Genomic DNA, 18,911 nt, shown 5'->3' on the forward strand with positions numbered 1-18,911 from the left:
GCACCATATGATCTCTTCCCAAAATACCACCACCACTATCCAAAGAGCTGCCATTTATTGAGCACCTCCTATATACCAGACACTGGTATATGTTATTTTTCCACATGATAACTATTTTTTAGAAATATTCCTTTTGAACAATGTCCTGTAATCATCATTCCACAGAAGAAATTGAGATTCAGGGGGGTTAAGTAATTTGTTTTAAAATTATCTGATATTAGTCACCTCTAATATACCTCTACGATAATGTGTCTATTTTTATGAGAACTATTTCATCAACTCTAACAGATGTGAGTTATGCTTGCCAAGTTCATAGTCCTTTCTCAGGTACAGTTTGTTAGATCAGGAATGGGCACTGGAATCCATCTAGGCTATTAATACTCTCCTAGGAATTTGAAATTGGGATTGGGAGAATGCAGTTCATTTGCCCAGAATAACTAAACTCGCCTGAAATGAAGTTGGGGTCTGTGAGATGACAATGCACCTGAAAGTAGAAGTAGAGTTAATCTATGAGAAGAATGAAACAAGCACGTAAAGCAAAGGAGATGTGTTGGGAGTATTTTAATTTCCTTTTTCAGGGTAAGGTACATTTGATTACTTGGTTACTTTCTTATTTTGAGAAAGATCCAAGAAAACTATCGTGCAGTTCAAAAAACATCTGCAACCATGTGGTAGTAATTTGCTAGAATACAAACCACGCTTCCAGTCTAGTGTGCTATTGCTTTTATATCAAATTACTGATAATTTTAATAAGGAATTAATTCATTTAGCAGGCTCACTCATTTTTCTCCATGTGGATACATATTCATCATGACTGCTAGTTTTTGTTTGCCTGTTTTTAAGAAGGCTCCACGCCCAGTGTGGAGCCCAGTGCGGGGCCTGAACTCATGACCCTGAGATCAAGACCTGAGCTGAGATCAAGAGTTAGATCCTCAACTGACTGAGCCATCAAGGTACCCCACTAGTTTTCCTTTTTTTAAATTTACCACATAAAGGCATTCATGGACACTGACCAGATCATTGTATATCAAATTTGGATTCTTTTTCTGGCATATAATTTTAATATTATATCATCTTTAATTCAACAGTGTCATAGTATAAATTACCTATTCTCTTATGAAATAGATAATTATTTATATAATGCTAAACATAACCATCTATTAGAGATTCATGGCTAAAAGATATATTAAGAATGGCGGAGGGATGCCTGGGTGGCTCAGTGGGTTAAACTGCTGCCTTTGGCTCAGGTCGTGATCCCCGGGTCATAGGATTGAGTCCTGCATCGGGCTCCTTGTCCAGCAGGGAAACTGCTTCTCTCTCTCTGCCTCTGCCTGCCGCTCTGCCTACTTGTGCTCTCTCTCTCTGACAAATAAATAAATAAAATCTTAAAAAAAAGAAATAAAAAAAAAAATGGTAGAAAAAAAGGATAGATTTAGAAAGAAATAAGTAGCTATGTATTTCTGTTGAATGGAAAATTTAACATGTAACAAAAACACTTTTAAATGACCCTTCTATTGCAGATACCTTCTCACAATAGATACGGGGAAAGTGGTACAGTTGAAACACAACTGCCAGGACCTAATGTTTACTATTACTATTAGTACTACTACTGCTGCTGAAACTATTGCCACCACCACTACTACTACTACTACTACTACTACCACAACCATTACAACCACCACCGAAAACACTATAACCACTATGGCTAACACTTTTTTACCAAAAAATATTTCACTGACCGTGTGTCAGCGCTGTTAAAAAAAATTAACTCAGAGCTCTGGATGCAAAACCAGACATCGTTAGTTCATGTAGTTCATGTTTAGAGGTGGTACTGTATTATCTTTGATTTGGGTAAGTCATTGAAATTATTTGAGAGAAATCTTCCTTATCACTCTAATGTTAGTAGTTCTTAACAATTAAATGAGATAAAGTGCATGAAAGTGCTTTCTGATGTATACAACATTATACACATTTAGTTGTTTATACTATGCTGTAAACAAATGCCTGTCATTGGGGTTATTAACTTTTATTAATAGCATAGGAAGTTACGCTCATGATAATTGCAAAGTCAAACCCTAATCATATAAATCATCCTCCAGTAATCAATTATGAATATCTCTACGATTTCTGTCTTCTGGTTTATTTATTTTTCATTCACAAAAGATACCAAACAATCATGCTGGCCATGTTTTGAATAATTACTATTATCTTAATATCTATAATGTATCTGCTCATACATTTGAATCCCTATCTCTACCAATATGTTCAAAGTTGACATTTGGTGTAATGGATCCCTGAGTTTCTTCAATATGTTTCGCATCTACCCACATGAAATGGGAAGCTCCGTTCCATAATTAATGATGCAATATACTCCTTTTAAATAAGGATTTTATCAGCCTATATAACTAATGACAGAGTCACCTAAATGACCAGTTGGCATCATTAAATTTACCAACTACTGTGCTATCATCAATTCCAATTAAATCCTAAGTATGTCTCTCACCAACATGTAAACACATTTTCTAATTGGGAAGTACCATCATGAGTAAATTTAATCGTGCCAAGTTGGCCATTTAAGTGATTTAATAGTTCAGTGGGAAATAATTTGGCTTTGAAGGTATTCCTTTTTCTGTCCCTCCCATTTGTTGCAGTTGGGAATATCCATGTGACAAAGATTGCTAGAGAAACTGATGCTAGCCTTATATAAGCAAGATTATTACAGTGAGCAGGGATCATAGGTGTTTTCTGGGAGGGTGTATTAGCCCAGCCACTGAACTCAAGTTATGAAACCCTAAAGGGCAATACTGGATAGCCAAGAGGAGGATGTGGTACAAGTAAAATTATCAGGAGTTTGACTGGAAGCTGATGCTGAAGAAATTATTTTTCCCCATGAAGAAGCATAAAAAGTTTGGGCAGCCATCTGGATTCTCTTATTTGCTTGTTTATCCTTAGCACTTAGGATACTGTCAGATATATGAACTGCAGAAATAGCTCAGTGAGAGTATCATTTTCTGTGTTTGAACATCTAAGTAAGGATGGTCAATAAAAATAATAGCATCTAATATTTATTGAACTAATTACATTCTGAGGACTGGAAGAAGAATGTTTTATATGTTCTATACATTGATGTTCACAAAAACCAGAAACAGAATCAGCCAGGATTTGGGGCAGAAACCAGAACCATTCTGGATATTTGTAGTATAAAAGAGTTAAATGGAAGGAATTATGTTTTCAAAACATGGTGGGTGTTGAGACTCCAGGATGTGGACTCCAGGATGGCCTCTGGGAATGATGCCAGGCCCATAGCAGAACAGGACTACCAGAGCAGTTACAGCTCTACCGTAGCTGCCTTCAATATCCTCAAAGCTCAGCCTTAACGGAGATACCTCCACATCTTTACTTGCCAACACAGAACAGCCAAAGCAGCTGGAAGATAGCCTCTGCTACATTTATGCTTTCCAAATCCCAGAGAAGTGTACTTAATTTAGAGTGAGTCATCTTTTCTTCCATTCAGAACTTCAGCTGCAAGGAAGAAAAATTGTTTTTAGCTTTTTAGCCTTTTCTGTATAAGAAGGAAAGAGGGTAGGTAGAAAAAGATTAAGAGTCCCACCAAATATATTTATCACAGACTTTCCTATTCTCATATTCAGATATGCAAATTATAAGTCCAGTAGTTTTAAGTAACTTGCTCATGATTCCAGAACTAGCTATGCAGTGAAGCAAGGATTCAAATTCAGATGTATTAGTTAGCACATGCTAATCTGGAGAAAGAACAACATGAACATTTCACAGTTTCAAAGGCTTATATTAACAATGTACATTGTCTGCCTTACTCTGGATTGGCCACAACTATAGTATTTAGGTCATAGGCACAGAAGAAAAGAAAATGTGATGAAGACAATATTGTGTCTTAAGCTTTTGCCCAGAAGTGGCACACATTATTTCCTCTCATATTTCATTGACCATAGCAAATCCCAAGGCCATGTTTCAGTTCACTAGCATAAGGTTGGGGGCATATAACTCTGTCAGCAAGGGAAACCAAATATTTGTGGGTAAAATTGTTTATCATGGCAGATCTGTCTCACTATAAACTCTATGCTCTTATCTGCTGGAAATCTTTTCTTATTCCCTGAGACATTATGAAAAAGGTCCAGATAGGTGGAAGTCCTGGCTTCGTAGAAGGAGACCCAGGTTGTTATTTGCTACTCCATTCTGGGCTTAACCTCTGCAGTGAGCAGCTAAATTCCTTCGTCCTGGGGCCAGCTCTTTTCTCATAAGACTCCCTTGGGACAATCAGGGCAATAAATGTTTTAGGTAAGACTACATTAGATTCAGAGAAATTAAGGTTCTCATCTTCTGAAGATTTACATGTCCTACGCCTTTGGACCATTACTTTTGATGAACGGAGGGGTGACTAGCACAGCCATTCTAAAGCTCTTTCATGTATTTAATTATCATAACTTATGAGGTAGGTACTACTAGCAATCTCATAAGAAAACTGAGGCACAAAAGAATTAGGGGACCTGCCTAAAGTCATCGAAGGCAGAGACAGCATTTCTATTTCAACCCTATAGATGTTACTCCTAAACTCATAATCTTAACAACTATGTGGTACTCCTGGGTTTTGTTGTTGTTGTTGTTGTTGTTTGGTTTTTGTCTCTGTTTTTGTTTTTGTTTGCCAGGGCTACTCTAGGTCTAGGTTCTAGGATACAATGATGGTCAAATAAACATGAAGATGTGAGTGTGTGTGTGTGTGTGTGTGTGTGTGTGTGCTGTGTATATATGTATGTATATGTGTATATGTGTTGCAGAGTCACAAAATCATACAATTTTACCAAATTGTGCTTTGAAGGAAAAATATAGAGTATCCGAGAATGTAAAACAGAACACATAGGGCTTGAAAGTTTGTGCAAGTTTGAGCTGAGAGTTAAATGGTAAGTTTACTAAGAATGTCTGGAGAAGAAATGTTTCACCAGTGGAACAGCAACTGCAAAGGCCCAGAAACTAGGAAAAATGATAAATTTTAGATAGTGAATAAAGGCCATTAATGGGATGGACAGGAGATGAAACTAGATGTAGGACATGGTCCATATATTATCTTGGAAGGTCCGTAGGGCAGAGCAATGATTTTGGTCTCATTTTAGTAGTAACAGAAATCTGCTGCAGGACTTTGAACTGGGAATGTCATCATTTCAGATTGCAATTCAGGTTCATTATGATTTCTCAAATTACTGACCTATTTACCTGCCTCGTTTTCCATGTCAGAACTGACAAAGGCATTTTTACCCAGAATAGTGAGCTCTATAAGGAGAAATCACTGCATGGGTGTGAGTGGTGGGAAAGATCGTGGCGTATTGAAAGTACAATATCACAACAGGGAAGGCTGCTGAAAAATTATGCAGACACTTGCAGGTCAAGAAGCTATGAATCTGTGTGAGGTCCACTGTATCACAGAGACAATTACCCAGAAGGACTTCACATTCAACCTGGTGTAGCTATCCTGGAATTGTAAATAGGGCAATGAGGGAAATAGAAAAGTGAAATTGTGATTAGATGTAACCAATAGGAACTTGGCAAAGAAGGAATTAATTTTTCTAGAGTAATGCAAATAAGGAAACTATCTGGTGGGGGAGGAATCAAAGTCAAAACTTTTAGATAAAAATGGAGACATGTGTCTTCTTCACAGAAAGAAGTGTTAAGTGATTGTTGGAATCAGGCCTCAAATATAAGTTAGGATTAGAGATGACCCTCCTCTGACATTTGTGAACCCACCAAGCACATCTTTCCCTACAGTTCTTGTTGGAAACTCTGACTTTTGGTTGCTAATGAAATAAAATAACTTTTGTTATATGTTTTTAGCTGAGGGAAAAAGGTGGAATTTTTAGAAAAGAGAATATAAGGAATAATTATGGAGCTAAGACACCAAAAAAGCCTGAAAAGACTTAAGTCTTAGGAATACTTGGAAGTTAGGAATCAAAAACCACCAGGATTCAACTGTTTCTTCTTTTTTTTAACCACCACTGTCTCTGCTCTGCTGACTGGATTTCTTAACCTGGCAGGAAATATGGTCACCAGTCATGTTATATTAAATATCATATCATATCATATCATATCATATCATATCATATCATACTGGTCTATATTATATTATATTTCTATGCTGTCCCAACCACTGGAAAGATACTTTCTTTCACTGCTTTTTGGTGGCAAATCTCAAAATTTGGGGGAAGAAATTCATAAAAGTTTGGGTCATACGGTACCAAGTGTGATCACAGGATCACACTCACAAAGATCAAGATGTGGGTCATAAATGCCCATGTAAATGGTACTTTTGGTGCAGGATACTTCATTAACAGAAAAGGTGATCCTGGTCAGAAGAATGCATGATTTTCCATTTGACCAGGATGACTGTTTTTCATCCTTCATATATTTCCTAAGACATATAATTTCTTGACCATCAAGATGAGAATTATTTGTCTCTTCTATTGTTCCTATAGTTATCCCCATCATCGTGAAGACAAAATATATTTGATTTGATTATTTCTTCATCTGTTCCCCTTGCAGAATGACAAGTTCTTTGAGGACAGAGACTTCATTTGGATAATATAATAGCACAAAGACTGGCACATAATGTAATGATAATAGAAATTGGTCTTTATTCTAACTGGGTACATTTTTGTAGGCACTATGCTGATAAATTTTATGTGGATTATCACATTTATTCCTGACAATAACGCTATACATCAGTTAGCATCATTATCTCCATCTTACATAGAGGGAAATTTAGACTTTGAAAGGGCGTGAAGCTCAAGGTCATGACTAAATTGTATTGGAGTTGGCATTTAAATCCAAGCAGTATGACATTAGAGTGCTTATTTTTAATCATGATGCCAAAACTGCATTCTTCCAGCTTTAAAAAAACATGAAAATTATATGACATAAACTAGAAACATTTCATTCTGTTTCATGAAGTTTTAATCATGAAAATTTATTACTTATTTAAAGAAAACTTGATTAGCTCTAAAAATTGATGGATAATAGCATCTGTGTAGACAGAGTGAAGAAAGAATACGATTGTTTGCATAATATAGGAAAAGAAAAAGTAACATTGAAGCAGTTTTTTTTCAAAGTTTAACTATGTCAGTCACTGTGCTAGAAATTTAAGCATATTATTTTTCCTGATCTTTTCAATGAAACTGTTGACCAAATGATTGTTAAATTGACCCTGAGACAGACATTGTATGAGTCTGAAAGAACAGAGCTTTTAAAAGATGACATTGAGATTATATCCACATTTTGCCATGTAATGATAATCCATAATTAGTTGAGTATATCATACTAACTATGGAATTATAAGATACATTTACACGAAGAGCTCAAATGGACTAGAAACTTTCACTTGGTAACCAGAATGTTACATAACAAATGCATATCATAAGTCTTACTGTGCTTTGGCCAAAAGGTTTTATATCTATAGTTCCAGGTTCATGTATTTAAAAGCTATATTAATTACAGTGTTGGAGTAGATACATTTGTAGCACCAATGATCATTCATCTTAAAGAATGGGCATAGCAAAAGTCAACATTTTTAAATCACTTAAATTGTAAATATATAAGGTAGTTAGCTTAGTACAGTACTGATACAAGTAACCCTTATATTGTAATAATGCAATCTAAAAGTTAAATATATTTTTGAAGCATAAAAGTAGTAAATCCCCCAAAAGATAATAATTTCTGTGGCTGGAGGACAAAATAAGTCAGATTAATAACCTGCACATCATGAAATATACCACACTCAGTTTGATTCACAAATAAATTTCTCTCTTGAATGTTTGGTAGCATTGCTATAAATTTATAACTTCTGAATTCACAGTTTTCAGGTAATTAAATCAAACTAACTGGATCTTTGGGTTATTGTGGTGGCATTTTACCATAATGATGTCAAACATTTGTAGAAGCTTTTTAAATTGATTTAATTGGTGATATTAAAATTAGGATTCTGGTTTTGAAAAGATATATGGAAATAGAAAAACAGAAATATTTGTGTTGTTTTTTAAAAAAAACTACCTCTGGCACATAATTTTAGAATTAAAAGGGGAGATAAATCGTATTTCTACTAAAATATTATGAAAAATATATTGGTCATATTTAGATTTAGGAGCATAAATTGATCATTCACATAAAATATGTCTAGTCAGATGTCTTATGGCTCATTTGAAAATTATACAAGAATTCACTTTCTTAGTCTTTAAAAAATTTCAGAATATTTTAAACCTGTGGTAGAATCATTAGAAGCTTTCTATAGCTTTTGACTTTAAAATATCCTGAATTTTATACATTAATACATGTTTTATTTACACGTACAAATTGTATGATTATTGGCATAAGACAAAATATATTATTAGTTACTTCTTGGCAAATGCTAAGTCTGAGAAATATTTTTCTACCCATTGTTGATTTCACAAGGCAATATATACTTAAAGTTTCATTCAGACTAAATATTGTCACTGTTCTATTTTATAAAAATAAAACATAGTGCCAAGTACTAACAACTATTTTTAGGGTTAGGCCCTTCTCATAACAGTATAACACTATGATGTTTATTCTTAAAAATGGCTGTCATGGATATAGAAAATTCTGTGCCTTCCTTTCTAAATAGACTCTGGGTGATTAATGGGCTAACTTAGCTTGTATAGACTTTCACTTTCAAATGCTTCCATAATACTGGCAGGTAATAACAATGCAAATATGAGAAACAGCCAGGTGTTAGAGAATGTGGGGAAAGGGGAGTACATGTGGGTGACCATAGCAATAGAGCTAATGGTTTATTAAAAGGAGGTTGCCAACTTATTCCAGTCAATTTTGTCACTGAGAGGATTTGGAAATCTACATTATCTGTGGACTTTTTTGATTTTTCTAATACTGAGTGGAACTCATAAGGCTACCTTTAGGCCCCTAGTTTGCAAACCTTGGCTTATATCCCATCTGTTAAAAAAGAATAGAAGCACTGAGATACTCATAGTTTTCCTCAAATTGAATCCACAGTTTGGAAACTAGGGGCAAGGGAGAAGGTGGAAGGGGCAGAAGGGGACAACCACTTTCTTGTTTCACCACGGTAGCATTATTTGGCATTTTATCAAACTCTGTAATAGATTAAAATCGCATGTGCTTTTAAAAAAATTAATGTGTGGTGGGTATTATGGAGGACACGTATTGCATGGAGCACTGGGTGTGTTGCATAAACAATGAATGCTGGCACACTGAAAAGAAATAAAATAAAATGAAATGAAAAAAAATTAATGTGTGGGCATCTTCCAGGGATTCATCATTTTAATTCTTTTAAAGGGATTTTTATTCATATTTTTGAATTCCATTGTCCATTTCCTTCAGCAGTCATCACTTTAGGAGCAATTAAGAAAATGGCTTCTGGTAGGACTCCTAACATAGAGCTGGGCTTAAGTTGCTCCTTTCATGAATAGAACCCAAATAGAATATAACCTACCTGCAGACTTTTGTCTAATTGAAATGCAGCCTCAGTTTACCATTTGCTGCCTTAGTGGAAACCAGAGCTATCCTGATATAGGGTGAGTATATTTATTTATCCAGTGTGTGACAAAGGGATGTAATGTTTAGGCTGTGTGGTTTCTCTGCACATAAAGTTGATTGTAACACATTCAACCAATTATTCTGCAAAACCATAAAAGACTACGAAGTATTGAATATCCTCAAATGTACTCATAACAACTTAGACAATTAAAAGATTTAAAATAATGCTCGAGAGACAACTGTGCTTCTTCAACCATCTTAATGGCAATTTTTCCTGATACTGACTGACACTTATTTGCTACATGTAGTTAGGCTTTTCAGATCTGATTTTTCTTAATACATGGTGTATTGAGTCAAAAAACAACAGAAAGAAAGAAGGAGGGTAAGAAAGAGAGGAAAAGAGAGAAAAGAGAGAAAGAGAGAGAAAAAAAGAAAATAATACAAGAGAAAGAAGGAAAGGGTAGGTAGATAGAAGAAATAAGAACTAAGTAATCCATTCACATCATTTTATTGAGTTGATATTTATTAAGAACATATTTTATAAGGCACGTAGTCAGACATGATTAAATGTTATCCCATAGGATTCCTAGTTATGGAATTACTATAGCCTAAGTTACAGAATAAACTTTTAAGCAATAATAAATATTTCAATTTGGGTCAAACTCTTAGATTATGTGGGGACTCCTTTTATGAAAATAATGTATATATGTAGAACCTGTCACACCTATGTATTTCTATGGAAAGGAAAGGATATATAATCCTGTATTAATAGGAGTGAAAATTTGTTATATTGCCACAAAGAAAAGGCAACTTGTAGTGAAAACTACTAAATAAAAATATTACACATTATTCCATGGACCCAAAATGTTCTTTCCATAAATGCCTTATCATGGAAATTGATTCTATACTCATTTCTTCAGACCTATAAAAAGAGCACAAAAATCCCTAATACACACACACACACACACACACACACACACACACTGAATTTTCTTCTTCATGCATTTAGATGTGATAAATATACATGGTGTCAAAAATAATGTATCAGTGTTTAGTACCAGAGTCTCCTTTGCTGATAATGCATCAGAGATATGTGAACTATGTATACCTTGTGATTGCTATAAGGTAATCTGGTTTGGGCCTAATATTTAGCTGCCATGTGATGCATTAAAACACTTTGGGATGAAGCAACAAACAGACTTGAAACCTTCAAAACACAGTTGAAATTTTATACTTATGAAACTCTCATTTTATAAATTTAGCAGTAATTGCATGTTGTTAGGGCTAGAATGTTGATGTAACATTTATTAGAATTAGATTTGAGTTCATTACCCTTTAATGATATTAAAAGATGAAACATGATTCAGAAATTATTGGTCAAATAATAAAATTCGTTTTTTTTTCAGTTTCTTTCCAAGTCTTGACACATGATCAAATGCTTTATGTGTCTATTTGAAAAATAATATAGCATTATAATTTCTAACACATCTTACCTCTGGGATCATAACACAAGCACACATAGATATTTCAAGGTGCATTGGCTGTTAAGTTGAACGTATTTTTTTTACTAGTCAGATTTAAACTGATACCAAGCATCCCTCCTAGAGTGTATATGTTTATCAGGCTGTATATTGCTGTTTCAATACATGAGCTATGGATCTTGGGACAACAGTTAGCAGGGGTAGAACCTACAATAGAGTGGTCTCAAAAGTTTTTACTCATGTATTACCATCATTAAATTGTTTGAGCATACTCACACACACAAACATGCATATCAATTATATATACCCGCCACTATATCAACAGATAAACTACATGTATCTACCACTATATAAAATCAGCATTGTAAACCACATATAAAATTAGGAATTAAAACAATTAGGCCAAAAATGAAATAAAATTTCCTTGAATTAATTTAGTTTAATTATGGTAAAAAATTATTTTCTACATCTGATTTTAGTGGCTATCATAACTAATAAGGACACTTAACAAAAATTTAAAATCCAAATGGAAGAAATGTATCCTAAATTGTGCATACTCAAATACAGTACCCATTTTTTAATTTCATACTTGAGTTTTGCAAAATTTTTTGTCAAAATTCAGTTAGTACTTTTTAAAAATTAAATTATAGGCATTATAATCTAATTTGAAACAATGAATTTAACATTTAATAAGCTTAAAACTTACCTTCATCCTTTTAAGGTATGTGTAATTTGACATATCTTGTTTCTATTTTTCTATGTTTGTAGGTTGTAGAGCTTTTACAATTAATACAAAGTATTTTCAAGAATTAAATGATTGTGTAATGACCGAAATATGTCCAAATAATTTTTTTCCTGAAATTCCCCACATATCTCTCTCTAAGTACAATTGAAACCCATGGATATTGCATGTAAAATAAATTTAAGTCTTGTTTGGTCTGGCTGGGCACCTCAATACTGAGAAACAACACAGTAGAGCCGAAGTAACTATGTAATTAGACAAAGTAGACTTCAGAGTAAAGAAAAGAATGAGAGCCAGAGTGGGATGTGTTAACTCACCAAGAAGACATAGCAATCTAAATGTGTGAGTTCCAAACAAAAGAGATCCCAAATATGTGAAGCAGAAATGATAGAATTTTAAAAAAATAAACAAATCCACAAGTACATTTAGAGGCTTCAACACCCCTTTCACAACAAGTCATAGAATAATTAGAAAACTGTCTAAGATATAAAACTCATTAACACCATCAAACTGACAAGATCTAATGGATGTTTGTAGAACACGCCAACCAACAACACAAGAATAAGTTCTTTTTTTGTTTGTTTGTTTCTGGTTTTATTTAAATTCCAGTTAGCTAACATGTGGTGTAATATTAGTTTCAGGAGTAGAATTTAGCAATTCATCACTTACATATAACACCCAGTGCTCTTCACAACAGGTGTCCTCTCTAATACCCATCACCCATTTAGCCCATCCCCACCCACTTTCCCTTCCATCAACCCTCAGTTTGTTCTCTGTAGTTCAGAGTCTGTTTTAGGGTTTGCCTCCCTCTCTTTTTCCCCCATGTTCATGTTTCATTTCTTAATCCCACATATGAGTGAAATCATATAGTATTTGCCTTTCTATGACTGATTTATTTCACTGAGCATAATACACTCTAGTTCCACCCACATTGTTACAAATGGCAAGATTTCATTCTTTTTGATGCCTGAGTAATATTCCATTATATATATAAAATATTAATAAAGTATTACTACTACTACTAAAATACATATTGTGTGTGTGTGTGTGTGTGTGTACTTTATCCTTTCATCAGTTGATGAAAATTTGAGCTTTTTCCATAATTTAGCTATTGTTGATAATGCTGCTATAAACATCAGGGTCCATGTGCCGCGCCCCCCCCCCCTTCAAAGCTACATTTTTGTATCCTTTGGGTAAATACCTAGTAGTACAATTGATGGGTTATAGGGTAGCTCTATTTTCAACTTTTTGAGGAACCTCCATGCTGTTTTCCAGAATAGCTACACCAGTTTGCATTCCCACCAATAGAGTAAGAGAGTTCTCTTTCTCTGCATCCTGCCAACATCTGTTCCTTCCTGTTTTGTTATTTTTAGCCATTCTGACTGGTGTGAGGTGGTATCTCATTGTGGTTTTGATTCCTATTTCCCTGATAATGAGTGATGCTGAGCATCTGTTCATGTGTCTGTTGGTTTTCGGGAAATTCTCTTTGGAAAAATGGCTGTTTATGTCTTCTGCCTATATTTTAACTGGATTATTTGATTTTTTCTGTGTTGAGTTTGATAAGTTCTTTATAGATTTTGGATACTAACCTTTATCAGATATGTCATATGCAAATATCATTTCCCATTCCATTTAGTTTTGTTGATTGTTTCCTTTGCTGTGCAGAAGCTTTTTATTTTGATGAGGTCCCAATAGTTCATTTTTGCTTTTGTTTCCCTTTCCTCCAGTGACATGTCTAATAAGAAGTTACTGCAGCCAAGGTCAAAGATGTTGCTGCCTGTGTTTTCCTCTAGAATTTTGATCGTTTCCTGTCTCATACTTAGTTCTTTCATCTGTTTTGAGTTTATTCTTGTGTATGGTGTAAGAAAGTGGTCCAGTTTCATTCTTCTGCATATTGTCCAATTTTCACAACACCATTTATTGAAGAGACTGTCTTTTTCCCATGGATATTCTTTCCTGCTTTGTGGAAGATTAGTTGACCTTATAATCATGAGTTCATATCTGGGTTTTCTATTCTGTTTCATTGATCTATCCTATTGTTTCCATAAATGTTTATGTAATTGAAGATTATTCTCTTATCATTTTCAATTCATTTGTTTTCTGTCATTTCTTTGTATGTATATCTAAGTTATTTTTTAATGCAAAACTGCATCAGAGTGTGAGTCAATTACATTTTTTTAAAGGAGATCCCTTAAAACCATTTTTTAAAAAATTTTTATTATTTGCTTATTTATAAGATAGTTATGTTTACCCTGAATTATTTTTATCTTAAATCAAAATATTACATTGAGCTATCAGTTAAATATTCATAGTGAAGTATTAGGTTGCACACATTATCCTTACTATTATTACAAATTGTCTTTATTAATAAAGACAATGAAACCCAGATAAAGAGCAATTTGCTTTAACTCAATTATATACAGTATTTAATGGTCTGTTTATTATGCTAAGCAATAAGCTAAATCATGCCTGGTGTAAAGGAATCATTACAAAAAGTAAGAGTCATCATAGTTTAGGCCAGTATCTTTCATTTGAGCAAAAATGTTTATACTGTATGCAAATTTTATGTTAATATACTCATTTGCACTGAAGGATAGGTTAATTACATGATTGTCATCATATCTATTGATATCGAACACAATATGAGAGAAAGCATGGTGGGCCGATAGTCCAGAAAGTTCATTTCAATCATGACTCCAGAAGTAAACCCATGTTTGATCTTGGACAAGTCTCACTTTTGACTCGGTTTCTTCATATATAAAGTAGATGTCTGCTCTACCTACCTTGTTGTAAAATAACAATGAAGAGTTTCAGTCAGGATCCTTGAGTGCATATTAAGTATTCAGTGCTTACAAGATCTTTCTGCAGTATTAGGGGTAGGCATTTCTCCTCTGAAACAATACGCACCTGGTTTTCTCAGAACTTGGGCACAAGTATTAGGACTTTGCATTAAATACTTTTTCAGGTTAGATACTTGCTTAGCTTCTGCTCTGTCTGCCACCTCTCACTTAGCTCGATACTTAGCATCAACATAGTGGCAAATCCAATCACATGGGGTGACGAAACAACTAATAAGTCTAATTGCTGGACTTAATTTTATCCTCATATTTAAACATTAGTATTTCATTTTTTTAATATTACAGAAGTAGGGGGAAATCATTGTAAAATCTAGAATATCTTTAGCCACCAGCTCCAGATTAGATACTAAGAACATCTCTAAAAACTTAAAATGTAACAGAATAAGTCATAAAAAGTTTTGTTTTACAGTTATGATAATGGCATTGAAAAAGACTTTTATGGTTAAGCAGAGTAATTATTACATAAAAAGTATCTTTTGCATTTATTAAATCCTTCCTGAATATGTGTATTCCTTTTAGAATTATCTTGGTATGCTGTTTACGTATGTTTGGTTACTCTTATTTTGATATTTTATTTACTTTCCATCATTCCCACTTCAATATAAAATATTTAATATTACAAATGTATTTTGACAAATCTTTTTCCTATGATAAGACAAAATAGAACATATTAAAAAGACTTGAGTATTAATTTAAGGAAATCGTTTTGATGATCCCTTTATACTTTTTTCATTTAAACTAGCCAATTTTTTGTGAAAATATTTCTACTTAAGAAATTCCCTTCTCAATTACCTATTCCCAACTACTGGAAGAAACCATTCAGATTTATATAATCTTATAGTTCACAATGTCATCATTTTGTGAACTACTATTTATTGATGCTGTGTAGATTTAAAGTATTATTTTCCCCAACTTTTGTTGGCAAGTTTTTTTTTATCCATTTTAAGTCCCTTTTGTGTCAGTAATTTGTAAGTAAAGAGAAACTAGAAAATATCACAATGTTTATTATTATACATATTAGTAGAATGCTTAAGATACTTTGTGAGAAACCACCAGGTTTTCTGAAGCTTTTTTTTTTTTTTAAGATTTCTTTATTAATTTTAGAAAGAGCATGGTGTGAGAGGCAAGGGTAGAGGAGAGAGTCTCAAGCAGACTCTGTGCTCAGTGCAGAGCCCAACATGGGGCAGAGATGGAGCGTGATCAATCCCAGGACCCTGAGATCATGACCTGAGCTGAAACCCAGAGTCTGACTCTTAACGGACTGTGCCACCCAGGTGCCCTACTCAAGCTGGTTTTTATGGAAAGAATCGATAGATTACTAAACTTGGATGAGAAAAATATTATAAGCTTATTTTCCCTAACCTCTAATTGAAATTTAGCATTTCCTTTACTTAGAAACTTAGACAAAAAACCATGGTATGCTAGTTTATCTGTGTCTTTCATATCACATGTTTGTGACAGACACCTTGAGGGATTATTTTTGATGACCATCTATTCACTACTGTTCACCCACCTGAAGTCTTCCATTCTTCAGACTCATGCAAGGTCTAATGCAGGCAGGAAGCTACTGAACAATTCTGCATCAAGATCATCTTCCAGTATCAGGTTCTCACATTAAAGATCCAGACATCTTTCCTGTATTCTGTATCTTCCTCTATTGATATGTAGAAAGAGGTGGGTCCTTGTCTTTGGGTATCAGTGTTTTTCAAGCCTGGATAATAAGAATTACTCATATTGTTTGTAGGAAATTTTGTAACATGGAAAGGTGTGGATGCTAGAAATATAACTTATAGACTGTGAAAATTCAAATATGTCCAACTGCTGAGAAAACTCTTGTTTATTCAATATTCAATCCATTTAAGTTTATTTTTTCAGCTTTATTGACAAACAGTCACTGTATATATTTAAGAGGTACAACATGGTGTTTTGATATACATAAACTTTGTGAAATGGTGCCCCCAATCAAGCTAATTTATCTATCACCACACATGTTTACCTTCTGTGTGTGTGTGTGTGTGTGTGTGTGTGTGTCTATGCATGTGTGTTGGGAACTATAGTTAGCAATCAAGTTACAAAATTGTAACTTGAAATTTTCTAAAAGAGTATATCTTGAGAAAATTCTTTATGAGTTTTATTTAAAGTAACTTAAAAAGTGTTAATATATTGTACCATGATATGTATTATTTGTCACGCTGGAAGTTCTAAGGGTTTTTTCTATTTTTTTAGTTCTGGGCTTCCTGTTTTGTTCACCATCTGTGTTATGAAATAAAGGATTTCCTGTTCAGCATAATATGCTAATAGTGCCTTTGTATTTTAATTTTGTGGAAATATTACACATTTAAAAATAACTTTGCAAAAGAATCTGAAGACGATATCAGATATTAAAATTATTATTTATAGGAAAGCTCAGACACATGCTCCCCTGCCCAGTCCTTTCATCCCGACAATTTAATTTCATCTATACTGAGCCATATGTGTTCTTTTATTAGTGTTATATAGTTTTGGAAAGAATAATGTAACTGAATTAAGATTATTTGATCTAAATATCACATATCTGTATGCTTAACAACCTCAATTTTAAGGAAAAACTAATAATGACAAGTGCATTAGAATGATAAAAACTAATTTGGTGTATAACGTTATTAAAAGATGGATTGATGATTTGAATGAGTCAATCATTTTGAAGTCTTAATGTAAAATGGGGCTGATATAATAAAAACAAAAGATGAAAGAATATGATATAGTGAAAAATGGTAATATGTTGGGAGTTTTTAAAGACACAAGAAAGTGATTTCTCCAAAGTTCGAGCTTTAGCAGTGTGTAGGCTTTATTGGGTATGTTTAAAATATATTGAACTATTATTCTGATATAATGGCCTGCTATTTACTTTAAGACAACTTTTTAAGAGTAAGAAATATAAGGTTGACATCTAATAACCATCCATCAAATTCTAATGTGACTATCATTAAAACAGACTTACTTTTTGGTATATGTAGGTTAATGTTTCAATTAGTTTCAATTACCAAAGCCTATCAGGCAACTAATCAAACATGCGGAAAGGACAGTTTTATTTTATCCCTAGCAGTTTTGTTGAGGAGTTAGAGTTGAAAGGAAGAAATTTATTTTTTTCAGATCCCAAGTAAGCAAAATGCTACAATGCATATTTAAATACTAAAGATAGTATAACTTCCTATCATTATTTGGTATATCTGATAATGCCCTAGTAGAGTACTTACCATAATGCAAGACTGATGCTTTCAAATATTGACAAGAGATGAAAGACCATTGGTTAATGGAAATGAGAGTTGGACTAGAAAACAGAAGAATGCGGTTTTAGTCCCAGCCCTGTTTAACCATGTAACAAGGACAAGTCCATTTAGGACATGTCCACTTTTCTTTCTGAACTTCTAACTCAAAGAAAGAAACAGATTGAGAGAGAGACAGAAAGAGAAAGAGTGAGGGAGGGAGACAGAATGTGTGGGTGTTATATAATAAATGTGTTGGGTTTTGTTGTTGTTGTTGTTGTTTGGATCAAGACCTTCTTGAAGAGTCTGATGAAAGTCTATAGGCTATCTACCTGGTAAATGCACCTATGTTGATACACATCTTTGCTTAAAATTTTAGTAGTTCAAGGACACCAAGAAGACAATTGTCATGGTTTCCAAATTAAAAAGAAAAAATCTCTGAACCAATCATTTCCAATTGCATATTCATAGTTCTTCTTTGTCAAGTTCTAATGTAAATTTATTAATGACAACTCACAGATAATTTCAGTCAGATATGTCAGATCCAGAAGTGACCTGAGTCTATTCCATATACAGCACTTGATCTTTAATTACTGACTTGATCTATAATTATAATTCCACCACAGAGCTAATAATACTGAGATTCTTCTCTCAGGACCCAAGAATGACATTTGAAAGACTTATATAAAGTATGTAGATTGGCTTCCATTAAAAATATATCAACATTAAAAGTACTCAGTGGAATCTGTATCTTTTGAGAATTACTGAAAGTTCAACATATTTCTTCAAGTGTTAGACTTTTTAAAGACATCTATTTATGATTATAATACTCAGTTTACACAGGTCAGCAATTAGAATCCAATACAATAATCTTTAATCCCTGTGATTTATCAGCTATTTTGACCATGATAGTGATTAAGATGATACAGAAAGTTTCTTGAATTATAATAGTCAACAATTCTATTCTTTTTATTTCTTTACTTATGTACAAGAAAATCAATTTTATTTCCCCCATATCTCATAAATTATATTAGTATTG

Source organism: Martes martes, assembly GCF_963455335.1.
Source record: "Martes martes genome assembly, chromosome: 5".
NCBI classification, from domain to species: Eukaryota; Metazoa; Chordata; class Mammalia; order Carnivora; family Mustelidae; genus Martes; species Martes martes.